Consider the following 13,954-nt stretch of genomic DNA (forward strand, 5'->3'; position numbering starts at 1 on the left):
TTGGACAGGATTATTACTATTATTATATTTCTGGGTTGGATTATTATTTTTAATTATTATTCCTGGATATTATTATTATTATTATTGATAGGATTATTATTATTGCTACTATTTCTGAACAGGGTTATTATTATTATTGTTGTTGCTGTTGTTTCTGGACAATTATTATTATTATTGCTATTATTTCTGGACAGGATTATTATTACTATTATTATTATTGGACAGGATTGTTATTATTATTGCTATATTTCTGGACAGGATTATTTCTATTTTTATTATTTCTAGATATTATTATTATTATGGACAGGGTTATTATTATTGCTATTATTTCTGAACAGGATTATTATTATTGCTAATTTGTGAACAGGATTATTATTATTATTGGACAGGATTATTATTATTATTATTATTATTATTATATTTCTGGGCAGGATTATTATTTTTATTATTTGTAGATATTATTAATTCTGGAGAGGATTATTACTACTACTACTACTACTACTATTATTATTATTATATTTCTGGGCAGTATTATTATTTTTATTATTTGTGGATATTATTAATTCTGGAGAGGATTATTACTACTGCTATTATTATTATTATTATTATTATTATTATTATTATTATTATTATTTCAGGTCTTTAGATACCGGAGAAAGATTTTTTTCCATAACTATGATTTCTATATTGCATTTTGTCTTACGCATTAACCAAGATGCCCAGCAAATGAATCAGAAATCATTTGTTAACATCAATATTAGAACAAAGAACAGAATTACAACCAATATACAAGCTATTCCTATTTCCCAGCTCCTCTGCTACAGAAGAACACTTCCAAATTAAACACAAATGCTTTTTTTGTGGGGATAATGGAATGTGCAGTGCCTGCCTCATTTGGGATTGACCTTCCTTCCTTTCTGCTAATTGCACAAAGTCCGACAGATGTTCAGGACGATTAATGCAACAGGAATAAAAAGGGAGAGAAAAAGCCTAATGCAGGTTTTTTCCCCTCATTTTTCTCGGATGGAAGGATTATTTTGCTTATGATACAAAGCAGGATTATAGGCGACCTTCAATCCAGCCAACAATTGCTTCCGGAGTCAATAATAATAATAATAATAATAATAATAATAATAATAATAATACGAAATCCAGCATATATATTTCATTTGCTGTGTCATACTATGTCTTTGTGTCAATAATAATAATGGGTTGCTGTGAGTTTTCCGGGCTGTATGGCTGTATGGCCAAGTTCAAGAAGCATTCTCTCCTGACGTTTCGCCCACATCTATGGCATGCATCCTCAGAGGTTGTGAGGTCTATTGGAAAGTAGGCAAGTGGAGTTTATATACCTGTGGTATAATGTCCAGGGCGGGAGAAAGAATCCTTGTCTGTTGAAGGCAACTGAGAATGTTGCAGTTGGCCTCCTTGATTAGCATTGAATGGCCTTGCAGCTTCAAAGTCCGGCTGCTTCCTGCTTGAGGGAATCTTTTGTTGGGAGCTGTTGGCTGGCCCTGTTTGTTTCATGCCTGGAATTCTCCTGTTTTCAGAGAGTTGATCTTTATTTATTTTCCTGGTTTAATCCACTGTGCTACTGGGGCTCCAATATTAGTATATTATAATATTATGAATGTATTATGATTATTATTATTAGTTATCAGCCAGGCCCAGCTCTTTGTGGACCCAAGACCAAAACCATAAAATGTAACAACAACAACAAAAACAACAACAACAACAATGTATGGATTGTTGATGTTGCAATCCCGGACGATAGTGGGATTGAAGAGAAACTACTGGAAAAGCTTACACGATATGAGGATTTAAAGATTGAACTGCAAAGACTCTGGCACAAGTCAGACAAGGTGGTCCCAGTGGTGATCGGCACATTGGGTGCAGTGCCTAAATATCTTGGCTTAGACACTTGGGAAGGATCTGATGTGTGATCCAATACAACACCCAGCATAGTGATCTTGTTTGCTGTGTACTGATCTGGTTGTGGATCTAATAATAATAATAATAATAATAATAATAATAATAATAATAAATTATTAATAAACAAATAAACAAATCTCAGCTATCAAACATCTAAGAAATCTCACAAAATTTTGTATCTGATGTACATGGATGACCTGAAGCTGTATGGAAAAACGGAAACTGAAATCCAGTCTCTGACTAACACTGTCCGGATTTTTAGTACTAATATCAGCATGGAGTTTAATTTGGACAAATGTTCGACGGTGGCATTGAAGAAGGGAAAAATCATTGAAAGTGAGGGCATAAATATGCCCAATGGCCAAACAATAAAGTGTCACCAACCAGAGGCCTATAAATATCTGGGCATATTACAGCTGACAACATCAAGCATGAACATGTGAAAACTGTGGTCAGTAAAGAATACACACAAAGGGTCAGAAAAATTCTCAAAAGCAAGATCAATGGAGGCAACACCATCAAGGCCATAAACACCTGGGCCATACCTGTCATAACTCGACACTGGTGGAACTGAACAATTCGGACAGAAAAACAAGAAAACTCATGACCATTCATCATTCACTGCACCCTCGCAGTGATGTTGACCGGCTATATCTGCCTAGAAGATCAGGGGGCAGAGGACTCTTACAAGTCAAACAAGCAGTCAAAGAAGAAGAACATGCCCTGGCAGAATATGTAAAGCAAAGTGAAGAACCTGCTTTGATTGAAGTCAAAAATCAGAAACTCCTCAAACCACAGCAGACAAAGAGTCAGTACAAGAAAACCGCACTACAAACTAGAGCTGACAGCTGGCACAACAAAACATTGCATGGAAAGTTCCTTGACAAAATTGAAGGAAAAGCTGACAAGGAGAAGACCTGGCTCTGGCTCACGAATGGGACCCTGAAGAAGGAGACACAAGGCCTGATCCTTGCAGCCCAGGTGCAAGCCATCAGGACAAAGGCAATTAAGGCCAAGATTGAAAAATCAGCAGATGACCCAAAATGCAGACTGTGCAAGGAAACCGACGAAACCATTGATCATCTCCTCAGCTGCTGTAAGAAAATTGCACAGACAGACTACAAACAGAGACACAACTTTGTGGCTCAAATTATTCATTGGAACTTATGCCTCAAGTGCCACCTCCCAGCAGTAAAGAACTGGTGGGATCACAAACCTGCAAAAGTCTTGGAAAATGAGCACGCAAAGATACTGTGGGACTTCTGAATCCAGACTGACAAAGTTCTGGAACACAACACACCAGACATCACAGTTGTGGAAAAGAACAAGGTTTGGATCATTGATGTCGCCATCCCAGGTGACAGTTGCATTGATGAAAAACAACAGGAAAAACTCAGCCGCTCTCAGGACCTCAAGATTGAACTTCAAAGACTCTGGCAGAAACCAGTGCAGGTGGTCCCGGTGGTGATGGGCACACTGGGTGCTGTGCCAAAAGATCTCAGCCGGCATTTGGAAACAATAGGCATTGACAAAATTACGATCTGCCAACTGCAAAAGGCCACCCTACTGGGATCTGCTTGCATCATCCGAAAATACATCACACAGTCCTAGACACTTGGGAAGTGTTCGACTTGTGATTTTGTGAAACGAAATCCCGCATGTCTATCTTGTTTGCTGTGTCATACAATATAGTAATAATAATAATAATAATAATAATAATAATAATAATAATAAATCCGAAAATACATCACACTGTCCTAGACATTTGGGAAGTGTTCGACTTGTGATTTTGTGATATGAAATCTAGCATATCTATCTTGTCTGCTGTGTCCTACAATAAAATAATAATAATAAATTATACTAATACTAATAATATTAAGTGGAGGGATGTGATCTTGTTGTGTATCAAATAACAACAACACGTAGCCTTTTATGCAAAATATTTGAAATAATCTTGTGCAAGAAAACACATTTATGGGCTTCAAAGCATTCGAAAGCAAAGGTGCCACTCTCAGCAATTCAGCTCTATACAAACCCTTCTTTCATTGAAAACTTTAATCTTTGGCACTGCTTTTGTCAAAATAAAAAAGGTTTGGAAGGATAAGGATAAGATTAATTTCTCAAAAAGCAAACAAGGGAGTGACAGAGATTTATGCCGCACCTAAAAGGTAAATCTCAGAATGGGCGCATTCTTTCTCTCTGGGTTTTATGGGAATCTGTCACCCAGAGGTTGGGAAATTAATTTCTAAGGAATTGCTGTTGTTGTTGTTGTTGTTGTTGTTGTTGTTGTTGTTGGAGTAGCCCGGTCATACCAAATTTCTACATGGAACACTTTGGAAAACAAAAGCCCTAGAAACAGCCACAAAAAAGCCCACTATATGGTTCAGATATGTGGATAACCATAGTCCATGCACCCCATTAGCAAAGAGTCTTGCAAAAAGAACCGAACAAACGTGTTTGTTTTTCATAAATGACATTTTTAGTTCTAATGACGTGGTTTGCTTTGTTTTCTATGGGCACAGTAATTTAAAGCAGCAAAAATAGCCCTGGAGAATATGGTTCAGTGAAGCAGGTAGAAATTCCTGCTTTTCAGGGCCCCAGGTCACAGCTGAGAAAGAAGAATCAATTATTATTATTATTATTATTATTATTATTATTATTATTATTATTATTATTATGACACAGCAAACAAGATAGATATGCTGGATCCCTTCCAACTCTTTAATACCCAATGAGGATATTATTATTATTATTATTATTATTATTATTATTATTATTATTATTATTATTATTATTATGCTTTGATTGTGGGTTGAACTGGGTGACCATTGAGGTCTCATCCAACTCTATGATTCTATTATTATTATTATTATTATTATTATTACTACTATATTATCATCATAATTGAGCATTATAGAGTTGGAAGGGATCCCCAGAGACCATCTAGTCCAGCCCATGACAAGAACCAGATAATAATAATAATAATAATAATAATAATAATAATAATAATAATAATATCCTCATTGGGTATTAAAGAGTTGGAAGGGATTCCCAGAGACCATCTAGTCCAGCCCTTGAGAAGAACCAGGTAATAATAATATTAATAATAATAAATCCTCATTGGGTATTAAAGAGTTGGAAGGGTTCCCCAGAGACCATCTAGTCCAGCCCTTGAGAAGGACCAGGTGTTATTAATTAATAATAATAATAATAATAATAATAATAATGATATCCTCATTGAGTATTAAAGACTTAGAAGGGATCCCCAGAGACCATTTAGTCCAGCCCTTGAGAAGAACCAGGTGTTATTATTATTATTATTATTACTAATAATAATAATAATATCCTCCTTGAGCATTAAAGACTTAGAAGGGATCCCCAGAGACCATCTAGTCCAGCCCTTGAGAAGAACCAGGTAATAATAATAATAATAATAATAATAATAATAATAATAATAATAATATCCTTATTGGGTATTAAAGAGTTGGAAGGGATTCCCAGAAAGCATCTAGTCCAGCCCTTGAAGAAAACCAGTTGTTATTATTATAGTTATTGTTAATTATTATTTTATTATCATTATGACTATCATCATTATTGAGTATTAAGGAGTTGGAAGGATCCCCCAGAGACCATCTAGTCCAGCCCTTGAGGAGAGCAAGATATTATTATTAATAATAATATAATTAAAATACAGTAGAGTCTCGCTTATCCAACGTAAACGGGCCGGCAAAATGTTGGATAAGCGAATATGTTGGATAATAAGGAGAGATTAAGGAAAAGCCTATTAAACATCCAATTAGGTTATGATTTTACAAATTAAGCACCAAAACATCATGTTATACAACAAATTTGACAGAAAAAGTAGTTCAAGACACAGTAATGTTATGTAGTAATTACTGTATTTACGAATTTAGCACCAAAATATCACGATATATTGAAAACATTGACTACAAAAATGTGTTGGATAATCCAGAACGTTGGATAAGTGAGACTCTACTGTAATATTAAAATTATTATTATTATTATTACCACCACCATCATTGAGAATTAAAGAGTTGGAAGGGTTCCCAAGAGGCCATCTAGTCCAGACTTTGAGAAGAGGAAGGTATTATTAATATCATTATAATTATCCGCATCATTAAGTATTAAAGAGTTTGGAAGGGTTCCCCAGAGATCATCTAGCCTAGACATAAGAAGAGGAAGATATTATTATCATCATTATAACTATCACCAGCATTGAGTATTAAAAGTCTGGAAAGGATCCCCCAGAGGTCATCTAGTCCAGAGGTGGGTAAGAAGAATATTAGTAATATTACTAATATTTAATATTAGTAATAATATTAGCACTTTATCAGTCACCTCGTGTTTACAATATTTATATGGTGCACCTTACCCAGTCTAGATTTACAACCTCTCTGTTTTAATCCATGTTTTTATTAGTTCTTGTCATTTGTTTTTATTGGCTAATGTTTAAATTTTTATAATTGTGCATGTCTCTTGTCTATTGTTGTGTTTTATATTTCTATTGTTTTTATTCGGGCTTGGCCCCATGTAAGCCGCCCTGAGTCCTCTTTGGGGAGATAGAGCCGGGGTATAAAAATAAAGTTATTATTTTATTACGACACAGCAAACAAGATAGATATGCTGGATTTCATATCACAAAATCACAAGTCGAACACTTCCCAAGTGTCTAGGACTGTGTGATGTATTTTCGGATGATGCGTGCAGATCCCAGCAGGGTGGCCTTTTGCAGTTGGCAGATTGTGATTTTGTCAATGTCTATTGTTTCCAAATGCCGGCTGAGATCTTTTGGCACAGCACCCAGTGTGCCCATCACCACCGGGACCACCTGCACTGGTTTCTGCCAGAGTCTTTGAAGTTCAATCTTGAGGTCCTGAGAGCGGCTGAGTTTTTCCTGTTGTTTTTCGTCAATGCGACTGTCACCTGGGATGGCGACATCAATGATCCAAACCTTGTTCTTTTCCACAACTGTGATGTCTGGTGTGTTGTGTTCCAGAACTTTGTCAGTCTGGATTCGGAAGTCCCACAGTATCTTTGCGTGCTCATTTTCCAAGACTTTTGCAGGTTTGTGATCCCACCAGTTCTTTGCTGCTGGGAGGTGGTACTTGAGGCATAAGTTCCAATGAATCATTTGGGCCACATAGTTGTGCCTCTGTTTGTAGTCTGTCTGTGCAATTTTCTTACAGCAGCTGAGGATATGAACAATGGTTTTGTCAGTTTCCTTGCACAGTCTGCATTTTGGGTCATCTGCTGATTTTTCGATCTTGGCCTGAATTGCCTTTGTTCTGATGGCTTGCTCCTGGGCTGCATTATTATTATTATTATTATTATTATTATTATTATTATTATTATTATTATTATATTGATAATAATAGATGTGAAAGTGGTAGGGGCAAAGTGAATGACTCCTCCTGAGGATTCCTGGACCCAGGGAGATGAATTTGCATCCAGAACCCATTGAAAAATGATAGTATTGAGAGCCAGGATTTGCTTCGGAAAGAGGCAGCCGCCTCATTTCTGCCAAACAGCCAGACTTACTATGAGAAAAGACCTCCTGAAGGTCAACAACAGCACGAGGCACGAGTGGATTAATCACCCGGGAGGGTCAGAAAGCAGCCTATCAGGCAAACAGGCCTTATCTTGAATATCTTTGATTCAGCAGTTTCCAAATGGAATTTTCCCTTTATTGAAACCCACACTTTGCATTTGGCTGTGCATTCAAATAAGTCGGGATTTTAGGTGTCTTCTGCAAGCCCTTTGTAGGAATAGGCTGACTTAATGCCTTAATGCCACTCTCAAGGATAAGGCTTAATCCCATCATCCACTTAAAACTGGCGCCAATGGGGCTAATGGATTTGAATTTCCTTTTATTTTTGTGAAGTTGAAGGTGCATCTGGCCATGAAAGCATTGTCCAATTAATGCAGTTTGAAATCACTTTAACTGCGATGGCTTATTGCTGTGGATTCCTGGGATCTATAGTTCGGTAAGGCCTTAAGCAGAGAAGGCTGATTGGAAGTAGAGTCTCACTTATCCAAGCCTCGCTTATCCAACATTCTGGATTATCCAACGCATTTTTGTAGTCAATGTTTTCAATACATCGTGATATTTTGGTGCTAAATTCATAAATACAGTAATTACAGCATAACATTACTGCGTATTAAACAACTTTTTCTGTCAAATTTGTTGTATAACATGATGTTTTGGTGCTTAATTTGTAAAATCATAACCTAATTTAATGTTTAATAGGCTTTTCCTTAATCTCTCCTTATTATCCAACATATTCGCTTATCCAACATTCTGCCAGCCCATTTATGTTGGATAAGTGAGACTCTACTGTAACTACAATATTTGACTTAACAACAACAACAATAACAACAACACAATAGGCAAAGGTAAAGGGTTTCCCCTGACATTAAGTCCGACTCTGGGGGTTGGTGCTCATCTCCATTTCTAAGCCTAAGAACCAGCGTTGTCCATAGACACCTCCAAGGTCATGTGGCTGGCATGACTCCATGGAGAGCCTTTACCTTCCCGCCGGAGCAGTACCTATTGATCTACTCACATTTGCATGTTTTCGAACTGCTAGGTTGGCAGAAGCTGGGGCTAACAGCGGGAGCTCACCCCAACCCTCCAAATTCAAACCTGTGACCTTTTGGTCAGCAAGTTCAGCAGCTCAGCAGTTTAATCTGCTGCACCACCAGGGCCCTCAATAATAATAATACAATACAATAAATAATACACTAAAAAATTAAAAATAAGAAAAAATAAAAGCAAAATGACAATACTATGTGTTGTCGAAGGCTTTCATGGCCAGATCCACTGGGCTGCAGTGAGTTGTCCGGGCTGTATGGCCATGTTCCAGAAGCATTCTCTCCTGACGTTTTGACCACATCTATGGCAGGCATCCTCAAAGGTTGTGAGGTCAGCTAACACCGCCAAACAAAGACTCCCCCAGGCAGAAAGCAGCCAGGCTTTGAAGCTGCAAGGCCATTCAATGCTAATCAAGGTGGCCAATTGCAACATCCGCACTTGCCTCAAACAGACAAGAGTCCTTTCTCCCATCCTGGGCATTATTCCACAGATAGATAGATAGATAGATAGATAGATAGATAGATAGATAACTTGCCTAGTTTACAACAGACCTCACAACCTCTGAGGATGCCTGCCACAGATGTGGGTGAAACGTCAGGAGAGAATGCTTCTGGAACACGGCCATAGAGCCTGGAATACTCACAGCAACCCAGTAATATGACATACAAATAAAATATAAGATAAAATATATAAATAATATTAATACAAACACAGAATAAAAAGTAATTAATAATAATATACAAAATAAAAATATATTAATATAAAATAAAAGTAAAGTAAAAAACTGTTATTATGGTTATTATGATTAATAATTATAGGCATTATAATAATACATTTTAAAGCTATTATCTACATTTCCTGTTTTATTATTTCTTTGCAAACCATCGCTGGCACTATCCACAGAACTGAGTGGGCAGCAACTGCATTGTATTCTTTGTGTAGCGTTTTGCAAAATGCTTTTTGGCACCCTTTGGGTTCCGGAACACAATATCTCAAGTCATGTACAAGCCATCTCTGTTGCACTTGGGGAGGAAAGCAGTATTTTTACATCGTTTTATAATAAACACAATACAAATAAACAAACAAGGTTGCAAAAAAGGTTTTGCAAGATCCCCGATGGTTTGCATCACGGGCCAAAGAGAATCGGCTGATGTTTGCAAAGCCCTTCAGAAAACCTTTGCAAAAAAACCCAAAACAGTTTGCAGAATATTATTGTCTGCCATCATCAGAGTACTTTGCAAAGAATATTTATGACAATTTTTACTATTGGGCCCTGATCCCATTTCTGTGGGGCCCTCTTCTAAATATAATAATAATAATAATAATTCCCAAATGTGACTGCAGGTGAGCCATATTTAAGACCTCCTGGCTGTCAGTCTTGCCTCCCTTTCATTTAAATATAATAACAATAATAATAATAATAATAATAATAATAATAATGTAAATACCTTGTCCTGCAGGTGAGTCACATTTAAAACCTCCTGGCTGTCAGTCTTGCCTCCCTTTCATTTAAATATAATAATAATAATAATAATAATAATAATAATAATAATAATAATAATAATAATGTAAATACCTTGTCCTGCAGGTGAGTCACATTTAAAACCTCCTGGTTGTCAGTCTCAGGCCTCTCCTCATTTAGATATAATAATAATAATAACAACAACAACAACAACACTACAACAGCCAGCAGAGTGCAAAAGGCCACCCTACTGGGATCTGCACGCATCTACCGAAAATACATCACACAGTCCTAGACACTTGGGAAGTGTTCGACTTGTGATTTTGTGATAAGAAATCCAGCATGTCTATCTTGTTTGCTGTGTCATAATAAAATAATAATAATAATAATAATAATAATAATGTAAAAACCTTCCTGCTTGTGAGTCACATTTAAGACCACCTGCATTGCAGTTTTGGGTCCCTCTTAATGTAAATATACCAATTAGAATATGCTAATAATAACAACAATAAATATACTAATAACAAGCCCGTTCCTTGATTTATTGCCCTTTATAAATGAGGTTTTAAGATCCCACAGATGCAAATCTTGGGTCCCCCTCCTTTAAATGTCATATCAGTAATGTACATGAGTAATAATAACATAAATTTAAAAAAAAATCTTCCTGCAAAAAAGGGGGCTTATAAGACTTGGGCCTAGCCCTTCATTCAAATATAATAATCCAAAATTGTGATTCATTTCACCCAATAAATTAGGATTTTAATAAAAACTCTCTGGGCAGATTGGGCCACATTGAAGTCCCTCAACCTGATGCCAGTCTTGCTTCTCCCTTCATTTAAATATATTAATAATAACAACAATAATAATAATAATTTAAGAACCTCTTCCTGCATCAGCTATGGATACCAGCCTTTAATAATAATAATAATACCAAATTGTGATTCATTTCACCCAATACATTAGGATTTCAATAAAACCTCTCCTTGCAGGTGGGTCACATTGAAGCCCCCATTGAATGCCAGCCTTGCTTCCCCCTTCATTTAAATATAATAATAATAATAATAATAATAATAATAATAAAAAAAACTTCTTCTTGCAGGTGGGTCACATGGATGCCAGTCTTGGTTCCCCTTCATATTATTATTATTATTATTATTATTATTATTATTATTATTATTATTATTATGACACAGCAAACAAGATCTATATGCTGGATTTCATATCACAAAATCACAAGTCAAACACTTCCCAAGTGTCTAGGACTGTGTGATGTATTTTCGGATGATGCGCGCAGATCCCAGTAGGGTGGCCTTTTGCAGCTGGCAGATTGTGATTTTGTCAATGTCTATTGTTTCCAAATGCCAGCTGAGATTTTTTGGCATGGCACCCAGTGTGCCCATCATCACCGGGACCACCTGCACTGGTTTCCACGTGTGATGATATTATTATTATTATTGAGCCCATTCTCCCCTTCAAGGCCTGCAGGATGGAAATATATTAAATATAATATTATAATATTATAAATATAATATTAATAAATATATTATTATTATTATTATTATTATTATTATTATTATTATTATTATTATTATTATTATTATTGTATGGCACAGCAAACCAGATAGATATGCTGGATTTCGTATCACAAAATCACAAGTCAAACACTTCCCAGGTGTCTAGGACTGTGTGATGATATTATTATTATTATTATTATTATTATTATTATTATTATTATTATTGAGCCCATTCTCCCCTTCAAGGCCTGCAGGATGGAAATAATAATAATAATAATATATTATTATTATTGTATGACACAGCAAGCAAGATAGATATGCTTGATTTCGTATCACAAAATCACAAGTCGAACACTTCCCAAGTGTCTAGGACTGTGTGATATTATTATTATTATTATTATTATTATTATTATTATTATTGAGCCCATTCTCCCCTTCAAGGCCTGCAGGATGGAAATAATAATAATAATAATAATAATAATAATATTGTATGACACAGCAATCCAGATAGAAATGCTGGATTTCGTATCACAAAATCACAAGTTGAACACTTCCCAAGTGTCTAGGACTGTGTGATGATGATATTATTATTATTATTATTATTATTATTATTATTATTATTATTGAACCCATTCTCCCCTTCAAGACCTGCAGGATGGAAATAATACTAATACTAATACTAATAATAATAATAATAATATATTATTATTATTATTATTATTATTGTATGACACAGCAAGCAAGATAGATATGCTGGATTTCATAACACAAAATCACAAGTCGAACACTTCCCATGTGTCTAGGACTGTGTGATGATATTATTATTATTATTATTATTATTATTATTATTATTGAGCCCATTCTCCCCTTCAAGGCCTGCAGGATGGAAATAATAATAATAATAATAATATATTATTATTATTGTATGACACAGCAAGCAAGATAGATATGCTGGATTTCGTATCACAAAATCACAAGTCGAACACTTCCCAAGTGTCTAGGACTGTGTGATGATATTATTATTATTATTATTATTATTATTGAGCCCATTCTCCCCTTCAAGGCCTGCAGGATGGAGGAGGATGAAAGAGGAGAGACCTTGCCACCTGTCCTAGAAGGGACTCACCTGAGTTGGAAGAGCCTCCCCCCCCCCACCTGTCTCTCATGGCAACCGGCTCTTCCTTCCTCCTTCCTCCCCCCCCCCCCCCAATCTGCTTCCCATTCCTTCCTGGACTCACCTGGGCTCCTCTTCTTACCTGGCCGGGCCAGGTGAGCCCCAGAAGAGAAGGAGGGGGCTCCGAGGGGATTGCATCCGCTTTGGCATCGCCCAGCCCTGCAGCACCAGCAGCACCAGCGCCGGAAGGGGGCGGAGCTTCAGCAGAGGGGGCGGAGCCAAGGAAAGCAGGCTGGGAGGGAGGCAGGGCAACTAACGCGGGATGGATGCGCCACGGCGGCGGGGCGTCCGCACAGCACAATGCAACACACACAAACCCCATAAAGGTTCTCCCTTCCTGGGCTCCCCTTCTCCCTACTTATATCCCTCTTGCAATGTTTTTTAATAGGGTTGGACTAGATGACCTCTAGAGGACCCTTTCTAGCATTCTGCCCCATATGGAATTTGGAAAGAGCACATCCCTCCACTTATTATTATTTTGAGATATTATTTTAGTATATTATTTACTATATAATTAATTATCACCATAATTATATTTACAGTAGAGTCTCACTTCTCCAAGCCTCTGGATTATCCAAGACATTTTTGTAGTCAATGTTTTCAATATATCGTGATATTTTGGTGCTAAATTTGTAAATACAGTAATTACAATATACAGTAGAGTCTCACTTATCCAACATAAACGGGCCGGCAGAACGTTGGAGAAGCGAATATGTTGGATAACAAGGAGAGATTAAGGAGAAGCCTATTAAACACCAAATTAGGTTATGATTTTACAAATGAAGCACCAAAACATCATGTTGTACAACAAATTTGACAGAAAAAGTAGTTCAATATGCAGTAATGTTATGATGTAATTACTGTATTTATGAATTTAGCACCAAAATATCACGATATATTGAAAACATTGACTACAAAAATGCATTGGATAATCCAGAACGTTGGATAAGCGAGTGTTGGATAAGTGAGACTCTACTGTATTTACTACATTTATATCCTGCTCTTCTCACCCCAAAGGGGACTCAGAGAGTCTTACAAATCAAATGAACATACAATATATTATTAGCATAGCACAATATAAGCATTACATTACTATATTGTTCTGTATCATTACATGATAATATTATTAGTAATATTACATTTAATATATAATATATCTATCTATATATATAAAAGAGTGATGGCATCAGGGCAGCGGACAAAACAACAAAACTACAGGCCCCCCAACCTCGAAATTTGACAACACAACCCATCATCCA

At 36.3% G+C, this 13,954-nt stretch overlaps 1 protein-coding gene across 4 annotated transcripts in view; it reads right to left on the reverse strand.

The window, feature by feature from the left end:
• Positions 1-12,903, reverse strand: part of LOC103281480 (hexosaminidase D) — a 33,308-nt gene extending 20,405 nt beyond the window's left edge. For 2 of the 4 annotated variants that reach the window (XM_062964684.1, XM_062964683.1), the window contains exon 1: positions 12,778-12,884. The gene's annotated coding sequence lies outside the window, so the exon portion shown is untranslated. Of the gene's footprint in view, positions 1-12,759 lie in introns of all 4 variants that reach the window. The other 2 variants (XM_062964681.1, XM_062964682.1) reach the window with 2 other exon arrangements.
• Between the last annotated feature and the right edge of the window lie 1,051 nt (positions 12,904-13,954).

Source organism: Anolis carolinensis, unplaced genomic scaffold (assembly GCF_035594765.1).
Source record: "Anolis carolinensis isolate JA03-04 unplaced genomic scaffold, rAnoCar3.1.pri scaffold_13, whole genome shotgun sequence".
In the NCBI taxonomy this organism is placed as follows: domain Eukaryota; kingdom Metazoa; phylum Chordata; class Lepidosauria; order Squamata; family Dactyloidae; genus Anolis; species Anolis carolinensis.